Source organism: Dasypus novemcinctus, chromosome 23 (assembly GCF_030445035.2).
Source record: "Dasypus novemcinctus isolate mDasNov1 chromosome 23, mDasNov1.1.hap2, whole genome shotgun sequence".
NCBI classification, from domain to species: Eukaryota; Metazoa; Chordata; class Mammalia; order Cingulata; family Dasypodidae; genus Dasypus; species Dasypus novemcinctus.
In genome coordinates this window covers 67,362,684-67,374,771 of record NC_080695.1, presented here as the reverse complement: position 1 = coordinate 67,374,771, position 12,088 = coordinate 67,362,684, and the positions used below count along the sequence as shown (strand labels likewise).

Here is a 12,088-nt window from a genome sequence, read left to right as displayed (position 1 = left end):
CATTTTACTGGATGATAGAAGCTTAACATGCTGTAGTTTACAAAGGAACCAAATGCTCTTTACCAGGTTTTAACCACCAATTGAGGAAGAAGAAAATGCCTATTATTCTGGAAATCTTTTCCTTCCACTGGTGGTTTATAGTACTTTAAGATTTGAATGATTATGGTGAGTACTTTTGGCAGAAGCAGTAATGCTCAACAAATATTTGATTTGCTCTTTTATGTTTCCAGCCCCCTGAAGTTAAGGAAATAACTGTGTGGGGACAAAACCTTGAACCAGAGATGGGAGGTTATGTGCACTTGTTTCCGCAGCAATGAAAGGTGATGCCTGTACCTCTCCAGGTAGCCCCACTGCCATGCTAGTACCCCCTAATTCTCTAACTTGACTAAACCTTTGATACACACCCCCACAACCTGCCAGATAATCCCAGTTGAACACAACTGTTGGTGAGAGGATACCATATGACTTAGTTGTTCTGGGGAGGAAAATTAAATTGAGAATTACTGATGGAATAACAGAAAAGAAAGCACGAAGAGTCACAGCCGTGAGGTCTTATCCTTCAATTTGTCATGACATCTATTTTCTGACCATCATTTAGATTCCCTAGAAACTATTCTTTATTAGGAATGTCTGAGCTCTGAATTTCTTCAGAGCTCCGACCTAAAGTAATTTGATGTAAATTATACATTTGCAAATGGTATTTTAGAAAAACCTTTATGGGACCCACAAAGACAAAGTGCACGAAAGGAAGTGGTGATGTGTTTTATTCATCAGGAAACATTTCTCTTCAAAATTCTTGCACAGGCCCCCAAAATACCCAATGCATCACAGGTTGACATTTGTACTGCTGGCTTTCCAGACACATAGAAGTACTGTTCCTTTTAATCAAGTAAGTTTATTTTGTGGTGAAGCCATTGTATAATATTGAAAAATAGTGTGTTCCTAGGAAGCTATTTCAGTTTTCTGAAATGATCATTTTTAATCATTTGCCTAGCAAAACAATTTACCAAGCAGTGGAGGATAACGAACCATAAAGTTTAATTTGCCTTTTTTAATTGAGTTGTTAATTAGCACCCCTCCACCGTTGGAAACTCCCAACTTGCTTTTTTGTTTTGCTTCTGATCCGAGACATTTTAAAGAAACCAATCTATCATATTTCCTCTACCCAGGTACTTTCATGAATCACATCAATAGGTGATTATTTTCTAAATCTGTTGAAGCTTCAGCAGATGCATACAAATTTTGTCAGTTGTAAGTAATTAGATAGAGAATATGGAGTGGTGTTAGAGTGATAAAGCTATCTGCCATTGATTCAGTTCCTACTAAGTGCCAGGCAATGTTCCAAGAGCTTAATATATATCAACTTATATTCCTCACAGCCTTTTAAAGGTACAGGCTATTTATTTCCGTTTTAGAGACACAGAAAACAGGGAACTGAGGCTCCATTACATTAAACGTGTTTTTTGAGGTCATCCAGCTTATTGGTAACAGAATGAAACTTCAGTGTCAAGCAGCCTGGCCAGTGGCCCCAAAAACCATTCTTTTACCCCTATGCTATAAATGTGAAGTCCTAGAAGTCAAACAGACCTTTGTTTGAATCGTGGTGCTTTTGTTAATACTAATATTGAATTAATGATAAACTGTTGCAAACTGTGCAGCAGAACCCTGTGCCCAGAAGGCCCCACAATGGTTGAATGCTCAGTTATTGCCTTCTTGAAATTCTAAAATAACTTTTGAACACAATTTTCATTTGGCATTGTGCCCTACAAATTATGTAGCCAGCCCTGACACTACAGTTGCTTTGGCATCTAATTATTCTCTCTCTTTCATCTTCTCATGGTTTCCATGGGTCAGAAGGACATGCTTGGCTTAGCTGGGTCCAGTGCTTGGTGTCTCACAAGGCTGAAATCGAAGTGTCAGCCAGGGATGGGTTCTCATTTGAAGGCTCGACCGGGGAAGGCTGTTTCCCCATTCGTGTGGTTGTTGGTGGCTCCAAGTTCACTGTGACTGTAGGATTCATGTTTCTTTAAAGCCAGGAAGGGGACAGGGAGATGCTAGGGTGAGTCTGCTGGCAAGATGGAGTCTTATGTAGTTACGGTAATCATGGAGAGGTGGCCCGTCGTTTTTGCCACATTTTATTGCTTAGCAACAGGTTATAGGTCTTGCTCCTACTACAGGGGTCGGGATTACACAAAGATGTAGGCACCAAGAGGTGGGATCCCCATAACTATGGGGATTATCGTTGTGTGGTTATGGTGGTGCTTGCTGCTATTGTTGCTTGCAGGTCTCAGGGCTTCCTGCTCCAAGTGATGTGCATGCATTAGCCCATTTCCACGTGCAGCCAGGGACACTGAGGCCCTGAGCCCAAGGTCACCCTCTCTCTGCCCTCTGGAACCATAGTTCTAATGCTAAATGGCACAGGGCCAGCAAACATGAGGCAACCATTCTTATTTTCCTGAGGCCAAGCCATTCAGCTTTTACATGCCTGTGTACCTTATCAGGTTTTTAAGAATGTGTGAGGGCAGTTAGGTCTGCTTGAAGAGTAAGGTTCTGTATAAAATGGAAACTCATTTTGACCAGGGCACGTTCATGTTTCTTTAAGATATGGTTACCTTATAACTTGCATATATAAAGAACTCCTATATCTTTGAAAATAAAAAGATAAACAACCCATTTAAAAAAATGGGAAAAAGATTTAAACAGACACTTCTCCAAAGAAGAAATACAAATGGCTAAAAAGCACATGAAAAAATGCTCCAAATCTCTAGCTATCAGGGAAATGCAAATCAAAACTACAATGAGATACCATCTTACTCCCATAAGATTGGCAGCTATGAAAAAAACAAAAGAATACAAATGCTGGAGAGGATGTGAAGAAAGGGGAACACTCATCCACTGCTGGTGGGAATGCAGAAGGATCCAACCATTCTGGAGGACAGTTTGGCAGTTTCTCAAAAAACTAACCATAGATTTGCCATATGACCCAGCAATACCACTGCTGGGTATATACCCAGCAGAACTGAAAACAAGGACACAAACCGATATATGTACACCAATGTTCATAGCAGCATTGTTCACTATCGCCAAAAGTTGGAATCAACCCAAATGCCCATCAACAGATGAGTGGATCAACAAAATGTGGTATATATGCACAATGGAATACTACTCGGCTGTAAGAACAAATACACTACAAACACATGTGATAACATGGATGAATCTTGAGAACCTTATGTTGAGTGAAGCAACCCAGGCATTGAAGGACAAACACTACATGACCTCAATGATATGAAATAAGAAAGCTGCCTCAGAGAGCTAGAGACTGAACGATAGGCTTACAGGAAATCGGGGGGTGGAGGAAGGACGTGTGCCGACATCTGCAGGGGTGGAATTTATGATGAGCTGGCGGTAAGTATGAGCACAAAGGAGAGACAAAATGGGGGCAAAGGGTTGCCTTTGGGGGGGGCTTTGTGGGTTTGAGGGGGGATGGGGACGGGCGGATGGGTAATCTTGCCCAAAAAGTGGGGGGAGGGAGGGGTAGCATACGAACATAGGAGAGTGTCAGGTGTTGGTTGAGAGTAAAATGCTGAGATAATAATATCAAAATATGGAAACGGACTTTGGCCCAGTGGTTAGGGCGTCCGTCTACCACATGGGAGGTCCGCGGTTCAAACCCCGGGCCTCCTTGACCCGTGTGGAGCTGGCCAGGCGCAGTGCTGATGCGCGCAAGGAGTGCCGTGACACGCAAGGGTGTCCCCCGCGTGGGGGAGCCCCACGCGCAAGGAGTGCACCCGTGAGGAAAGCCGCCCAGCGTGAAAAGAAAGAGCAGCCTGCCCAGAAATGGTGCCGCCCACACTTCCCGTGCCGCTGACGACAACAGAAGCGGACAAAGAAACAAGACGCAGCAAATAGACACCAAGAAGAGACAACCAGGGAGGGGGGGGGGGAATTAAATAAATAAATAAATCTTTAAAAAAAAAATAATATCAAAATATAATTAAGAGGGTTACCTGTTTAGGATGCTTGGAGGGGATGGTCTGATGCGGGACGGGCTCCTGGGGAATGTCTGAATGCTCATTTTGCCAGAGTGGGTGGTACCATTGGATAGAGACCCAAGTAGTGAGAGTGGGGGTGGACCCACATCCTGGGGAGGACTAATGCCATCAAATAGAGGGAACTGTATCTCTCGAGAGAAAGGGTGGCTCCCAGGGCATTGGGGTAGCTGAGCAAGTTAGGCCCTGAACACTTGTTGCAAGTATCTCTGGACGTGGCTCCTCAGGAAACGGAGGTTGGATGTCACTGTGGGCACCAAGGGGATGGGAAAATGGATGTTAAATGTGTGGAACCAAAGTAAATGTGGGATAAGAGAGGACTTTCACGAGAGTACACAAGGATGGATATAAAACATGTACTATTACACCATAAACATATAGGGGACGACAGACTAATAATGTAAACCATAATGTAAAACAATGGACAACTAAAAATTTAGAAAACTGTATATCCTAAAGTATGGGCCACAATGTAAGCACAGATGTCATCTTGTTTGAAAGCTATTGTCACAGAGTCTCTACATCACTGTAAGTAAATATGATATGAATAAGGTATAAGAATATCGCTGTGGAAGGGAAAAGGTTTTATGGTGGATGTGTGAGAGTACTGCATATTGTATATATGAATTACTGTGGTCTATGGCTCTTATGAAAAGAAGTTCAATAATTAGGAAAAAAAAAAAAGAAAAAGATAGGATGTAGAATTTTTCCAAGTCAACACATATTCTATATCTAACCTTTAAACCCATCGCTATATGCCATCTTACTAGTAAGGGAACCTGACATTATATTGGGCTTCAATTTTCAGGAAGTTTTGGATCACAGAGTGGTTCAACAATGGCAGCGGAGGAATACTGGTATAGGATACTATTGACAGGTGATATATGGCTGACAGGGAGCTATACAGGGCATATGTCCAGGGTGCATGGTAATGTTTGGATATACTCATAGTGGCAACAATTAAAAACTACAGCTGGGGGGGGTACTGGGTTCCTGGCCGGGGGTGCTCTGTCGTGGTCACTAGGGGAGCAGTGGCAGTCCCCCAGGTGCAACGGTAAGAACCAGGAAGGAATGAGGGTCCAACAGTGAGAGCATGATACTAATGACTATGCTTGTGAGCCTATATGCCTGAAATAAGAACAAGGCCTAGAGCAGCACTGTGCCTGGGAATTTCCTCCTGACAGCCTTTATGTTACTCAAATGTGGCCAGTCTCGAAGCCAAACACAACATGTAAATGCAATGCCTTCCCCCCAGCGTGGGACATGACACCCGGGGATGAGCCTCCCTGGCACTGAGGGATCACTATCAAGTACCAACTGATGATGCAACTGGAAAATGACCTTGAATTGAAGGTTCAATGCGGATCTAGCAGAATATCCCTGTCTACATATAATAACATGACTTTAAAATGCTGTTTGACCTAATGTAAGGGGGAAATGGAAAGGAGAAATGAGTTTATATGGCTACAAGTCTCTAAAAAAGAGTCTGGAGGCTGTTAGAAGGATTGCCCTTATGCACAACTGAGCAGAATCTAAGAGACAGATGAAGTAGATACAACCCCAGGTATTGGTTCCTTTGAGGGCTAAAGAGACCCACGGGCTATATGACATGGCAGGGTTCACTGCCATGTCAGATGGCCCTTCTTTGGAGCTGGTGTTTCTGCGTGATGAAACTGGATTCAGATGGAATCTCTTTTCATTAGACTTTCATGCTACTTTACTGGAATTGTAGTTGGTGTTGGGGTTTAAGATATATTTAGGGGATTTGAATCTCTGGACTGACAATATGATAGCCAGGCCCTGAGCCTCAACAGACTTCAGCTCCTACAATCTGATTTATTGGACTCACCTCACTCAGCTAAGATGGAGTTGAAGAAGGACAACCACCACACCATGGAGCCTAGAGTGCCTACAACTGAAAGCAGGAGGATTGCATCCAGTATCCATGTGCAATCTGAGCCTCCTCTTGACATAGAGATGTCACAGACATAACCAATCCAAGGTCCACAGAGAAAAGGTGGCATTGGAGTGGAGTGGGAAAAGTGGACATGGTGGCTGATATGGGTATGGGGAATAGCAGGAAGAGATGAGATGTGGAGGCACCTTTGGGACTTAGAGTTGCCCTGGATGGTGCTGCAGGGGCAATCACCGGACATTGTAAATCCTCCCAAGGCCTACTGGATGGAATGTGGGCGAGTATGGGCCATGATATGGACCATTGACCATGAGATGCAGAGATGCCCAGAGATGTACTTACCAAATGCAATGGATGTATCATGATGATGGGAGTGAGTGTTGCTGGGGGGGGAGTGGTGGGGTGGGGGTGGTGGGGTTGAATGGGACCTCATATTGTTTTTTTAATGTAATATTTTTACAAAATCAATTAAAAAAAAAAAGATACGGTTACCCTACTAAATCCCAAGAGTCCACTTTTCTCAGGCTCTGTGGAGTTTGATGCAAAGAAACACAAGCTGGTGACTCAAAATTTACCTTCAACACTTTATCCTAGCCCATGGAACTACTTAAATCACTCTTCTCCATTTTTTTATTAATTAATTTGACCACTCCAGATTAACTTTAGTTCTCTCTGGTTCTTTCTAACTTTCTCTCTCTTTCTCATTCCTTCTTTTCTCTTTACCTTTTTCTTTATCTCAGCATAATTATTTTTTACTGTGATAAAATATGCATATCATGAAGTTTTTCGTTTTAACTATTTTAGAGTGTATAATTTAGAGGCATTTAGTAGATTCACGATGTTATCCACCTTTTCTACTCTATTTCCAGAATATTTTTGTCACCCCAAATAGAAACCATGTATCCATTAAGTAGTCACTCTCCCCCCTCCCTTCTCCCAACCCCTGGCAAACAGTAATCTATTCTCTGTCTGTATGAATTTGTCTATTCTGGGCATTTCATATAATTGAAATCATACGTAAGGTGCCCTTTTGCAACTGGCTTCTTTACTAAGTATAATATTCACAAGGTCCATCTGTGTTGTAGCATGTCTCATTCCATTTTATAACAGAATAATATTCCATTGTATTTATTTACCACATTCATCCCTTGAAGGGTTATTTTTATCCTTCAGCTATTATGAATAGTGCTGCTGTGAACATTCATGTACAAATACTTGCTCAAGTACCTCCTTTCAGTTCTTTGAAGTCTATACCCAGAGATGGACTTGCCGATTATATGGCCATTTTGTATTTAACTTATTGAAGAACTGCCAGACTGTTTTCCAGAATAGCTGTGCCATCATCCTTTCCTGTTTTGATTTCTTTCTCCCCCTGCCCCATTCTCCATTTTTATCTCACCTAATACCACAACAATGACTCTCCTTTCTCAGGTGGAAGCAAACAAACAAGGAAGGGCAATGGAGATAATCTAAGAGAATTAGCTCATTCTCTTCTAGCAGGTGTGTGTGTAAAGACTTTTTCATTGGGGTGGAGGAAGCAAATTCTCTTCTCAGGTTTCACCTGGAAAAAGCACAGAGAGCTCCTTGCACTAATTTGTCTTCCCAAATACCCTTCTTCTCCCCAACTTTTTCCTTCAATTGCCCCAAATCCCCAGTAGGCATGCCAATATATCATCCAGCAGTTCACTGCAGGAGAGAATCAGCTCTTTGTTAAACTTCTGAAGTAGGATGACTCGATGTGGGAGGAGTGGGTGGGTGGGATGAGGGGTATGTGGGAACCTCTTATATTTTTTAATATCACATTTTTTGTGATATATGCATGTTTTTTTTTTAAAGACAATTTAATAAAAAAAAGAAAAAGAAAAACCTCTAAGTCCCTTTCTTTGCAAATGCTTCTGGCATTCTCTTTTAGGGCAGCCCAAGGCAGGCATATTCATATAGATTTCTTTTTTTTTTTTTCCAAATTCTACTCAATTTATTCATTTTTTAAAAAGATATTACATTAAAAAAAATATCAGGTCCCCATTTGCCCCCACCACCCCCACCCCACCACTCCCCCCACAGTAACACTCTCCCCCATCATCATGTCACATCCATTGCATCTGGTGAGTACATCTCCGGGCATCGCTGCACCCCATGTCCCGTGTTCCACACCATAGCCCACACTTTCCCACGTTCCATCCAGTGGGCCATGGGAGGACATACATATAGATTTCTAAGTGCACTCTGTCCATTTGATTGGGTGGGTGTTCCTGGGGGTGGGATAATTAAGTCAAAAAGGTTGCCCCCAACTCACCCCAGATCCTTCCCACCTGTCTGTAATTTCCGTGTCCTAATGGTCCCTTCTCATAGATAGGTTCCATCTCTTTCCTTCTACTGGATCTTTTGGCCCATGAGTACCTCATCCTATCAACAAAACATCCTTAAAGTCTTTCACCTCCTCAATCCATGTGTCCTTTTAAATTCTGGGGGGAAAAAAGCAGTCCCTGGTTGATTTCTCATTCCTGGTCGCCCCTGACTTGCTCAACTCCTTTTCATATGAATGCGGCACTTATTACAGTACTGAAATAGCCCGCTCGAAGGTCACCCGTGATATTTTAGCTGTCAGTGCCTATTCTCAGCTCTTCTGTTCTCAGTCCCTCTGCATCACCAGATGGCACTGAGCACTCAGCTTCTGGAATCTAGGCCCTTTCCTATTTTTCATGGTAATGGATCTCTGTCTTGCTTTCCACTTCTTATTAATCCTTTGCCTTCATTTTGGCTTTTCAGCCCCCAGGCATCAACTAAATGCAGGAAGTCCTCTAGCATGTACTCTGGAATTCATTGCATTCTCCTTTTTCTTTTTTTCCTTTTTGCATTTTCATTCAATATCTTGGCCAATCACCACAGACAACACTTCTGGAGTGCTACTATACATCAGTTCTCAGCACTCTCTATCTGTAATCTCCTTTAATCTTCTCCAAATGCCTTGTGAGATAAAGATTATTGCGATTATCTTACAGGAGGAAAACTGAAGCACTGAGTGGTTATGGTTTCTTGCCCTCAAATCTCTGAGTGTAACTCTGTCCTCTCTGGAGGTTGTGTTTGATTTCTACTTGCCTTCCCCTGCGTGATCTGCCAGTGCCCCACATGCAAAACCAGTCTCAGCTCCATTTTCTCTGCTCACTCTGATCATCCTCACGTGTTTCCTGGTTTATATAATGTCCTGCAACCGATTTCAGTCATCACTTTCTGCATCATTTTTGTGCCTATCTTTCCCTCCCTATCCAAGCAACTCTGGTCATTTCACTCCCAAGTTTGTCCTCTTCCTTCTAAATTCCTTAATATTCATTTGAGCCTTCTTTGCTTCTTTAATGCAGTGTTATTATAATCGCTTTTTAAAAATTACTTTTATTTTTCTTCATTATACAATTGCATGCTGATTCATTTGGCAAAAAGATGGGAGGACATTTAAAAGCAAATCTGTAATCTGATGGCTCATCATACAAAGGTTTTCAAACTTGTCTCTATCATTTCTCAAACTCTGATTGATTTCTCTAAAATCTGGCTTTTCTGGGTAACTCCCTGCGTGAAAATTTTATAACTCCTTGCTGCTCCTACCAAAATTCCAGCTCTTTAGCCAAGCACTCAAAGCATTCCAAGATCCTCTGGAATATATATCAGGAGGACCTTGACTTTGTTTTGTTTACCAGGTATCCCTAGTACCTGGGAGAGTCATGGCATACAGTCAGCAGTCATTTGTTTAATGAATGAGTGAATGAATACATGAATGACCAAATGAGCAAACAAATTAATGGGCGGATGAATGAATGAGCAAATTAATGAATTCCCCTTGATTAATCCCTGACTTCATCTGATTATTACCCTTTTCCCAAATTGCCCCATCTTTTCCACTTCTCCCATATTCTGTTAACAGCTGGTATCTACCTATGGCTGTCTCTGTTTATTTTTAGATTATATCTGTCATTCAAGACCCAGCTCATTTTCCAGTGTTTCCGCCAACCTTTTCTGATGGTCTATGACTTCTTCCAGAGAAGGACTTTTTCTTTGCCTTATAGTTACTTTACTTCAGGTCCTGACCATGGTAATGCAAATTTTACACCTTGGTTTATGGTAGGTATTCAATAAACATTTGTTTGAGTGAATTAATTAAATAAATATCCGGGATAAGAGAGTTAAAGCTGGCACCTATAAGCCCCACATACTTCAATGCCTGCCTAACATTTTGTCCAAAAATTTACCTCTTGAAATTTTTATTTACAAATTCTCTTCAGGAATAACATGAAAGAGAAAGAAGGGTTGACAATGAGTACACTGAAGGTTGAATTGCAGGTTGTCATGGATACAGAGTTGAGAGTTGAGTTTTCTGTGTAAGAATGTTTTAATGAAAACATGCTCTTAACCATTATAGATGGATTTGTGTACCAGAAGAGAAGTGCTTTATCTTAACATACCATTATGTTTATAAGTTAGATTGATGGTCTGAAGTATTATTTCATCAAATCACTATACATTATTGTAGGTTTCTTGCAGGAAGTAATCCCAATGCTGACAAAGTGAAGGCTGTCCTTGTTTGTGGAAGGAAATTTTTTGATGGATTCACTTTTCCTCCTTTTGATATGGAGAAGTAGCCTCTTTATTTTAACCAAAGGCAACTTACCTTAAGCTTCCATGTGATTCTATTCTTTCCTTGCAGGTGATAATTTCCCAAATCATGCATGCATCCTACTTACTATTAAATAATTTTAAGGATTTCATGATGGTGGTGGTGATAATGTTGGTAGTGAGGTGGGGAAGTTCAAAATTCACTCCCAAACTCTTGAGAAATAGGAGACTGCCTGTGTCAGTATCTCTCTTGTTTATTTTTTCCAGTTTTAAGGGATGGTTTCTTATAGTATGGATCAATAAATTAGACTGTACAGACGACGACCACTGGAATGGAATACAGTGTACATGCTGGGATCATAATTGCGCAATTATTGATTCTATTTGCAATCTTCTGTTAAAGAAAATCTACTGGGCACCTTTCCCCTTTTCCCAGAGAGGGGCATGCCATTCATTGTTTGTGGCAAATTCCAAGTAACATTTCTGGTTAGTTTTTGAAGATATCCTTTAAAACAGAGATCCAACGCATTATTCTCCTCAAGTAGCTTTTATAGGAAATCTCCCAATAAACCTATTAAAAGTATAATGAAAACCTCATTTAGTCTTCTGTCAGGCTTCAGAGCTGCAAGTGGCTTCTAATTTGCAAAAGATTGGAATAGCATTGAAGAATTACAGTAACTAAGTGAAACACTCATTGGATTTTCAATTTTCTGATAGCATCCCATGTAATGTCTTGTAATGCGTCTGTAGCCAAGCATGGGGACACATGTCAAAGCTTACGCTGGAGCTTCTGCCCACATCAGCATTACATGGAGCAGCACGAGGCTGTCAACTTTCCTCCTGGGGAGGGGCAGATAGGTGGCATTGCTTGGCCTTGATGGATATTCCATTATACACAGTCCACAGAACAACACACATAATTTCTAACAGCTCAGATAGATGTTTTTGATGCTTGACATTTGACTTCTTTTATTTATTGGAACAAATTGTGAATCGTTCCTTCTATGTGAGTGCTTGGCAGAATATATAGTTTGTCCTCCTGCAGCCTTCAGTACTTGTTGAGTTTATTGCCTCATTGAAACAAAGGCTGTACACTTTGTATTCTGATAAATTAATTCCCTTTCGGAGGAACCAAGAGTAGCAGAGGGCATCACAGCTATGAACTGGTGAGATAAGACGCTGAATTTCCTTTGGCATATTTCATATTATCCACAGCCCTTGTTTTCCAGCTGAAATGATCCATTTTCCCTCTTAGAAAAACCTCCGGGTTTTTCTTCTAACCTGAAAACGGCAGGCTCTTGTGCTTTACCCTTACCGCTTTCAGAGTTTATGGCAGTTGTCATAAAACTCAGGGGGGAAATCCCAGAAATAGAATTACAGATAGTTTAATCATATTAAAAGGAATATCCTTCTTTAAAGGAAAAAAAAAGTTAATCAGGCTTTGTAATCTTTAAAATAATTAATGGTCTAGCCACCCTTTGTGTATGACCCTGATGAGATTGTCCTGCTTTGAAGGCAA

General features: G+C 41.3%; 1 protein-coding gene across 31 annotated transcripts in view; it reads left to right on the top strand.

The window, feature by feature from the left end:
- Positions 1-12,088, top strand: part of RBFOX1 (RNA binding fox-1 homolog 1) — a 1,470,157-nt gene that overhangs the window by 102,150 nt on the left and 1,355,919 nt on the right. The window lies entirely within an intron of this gene.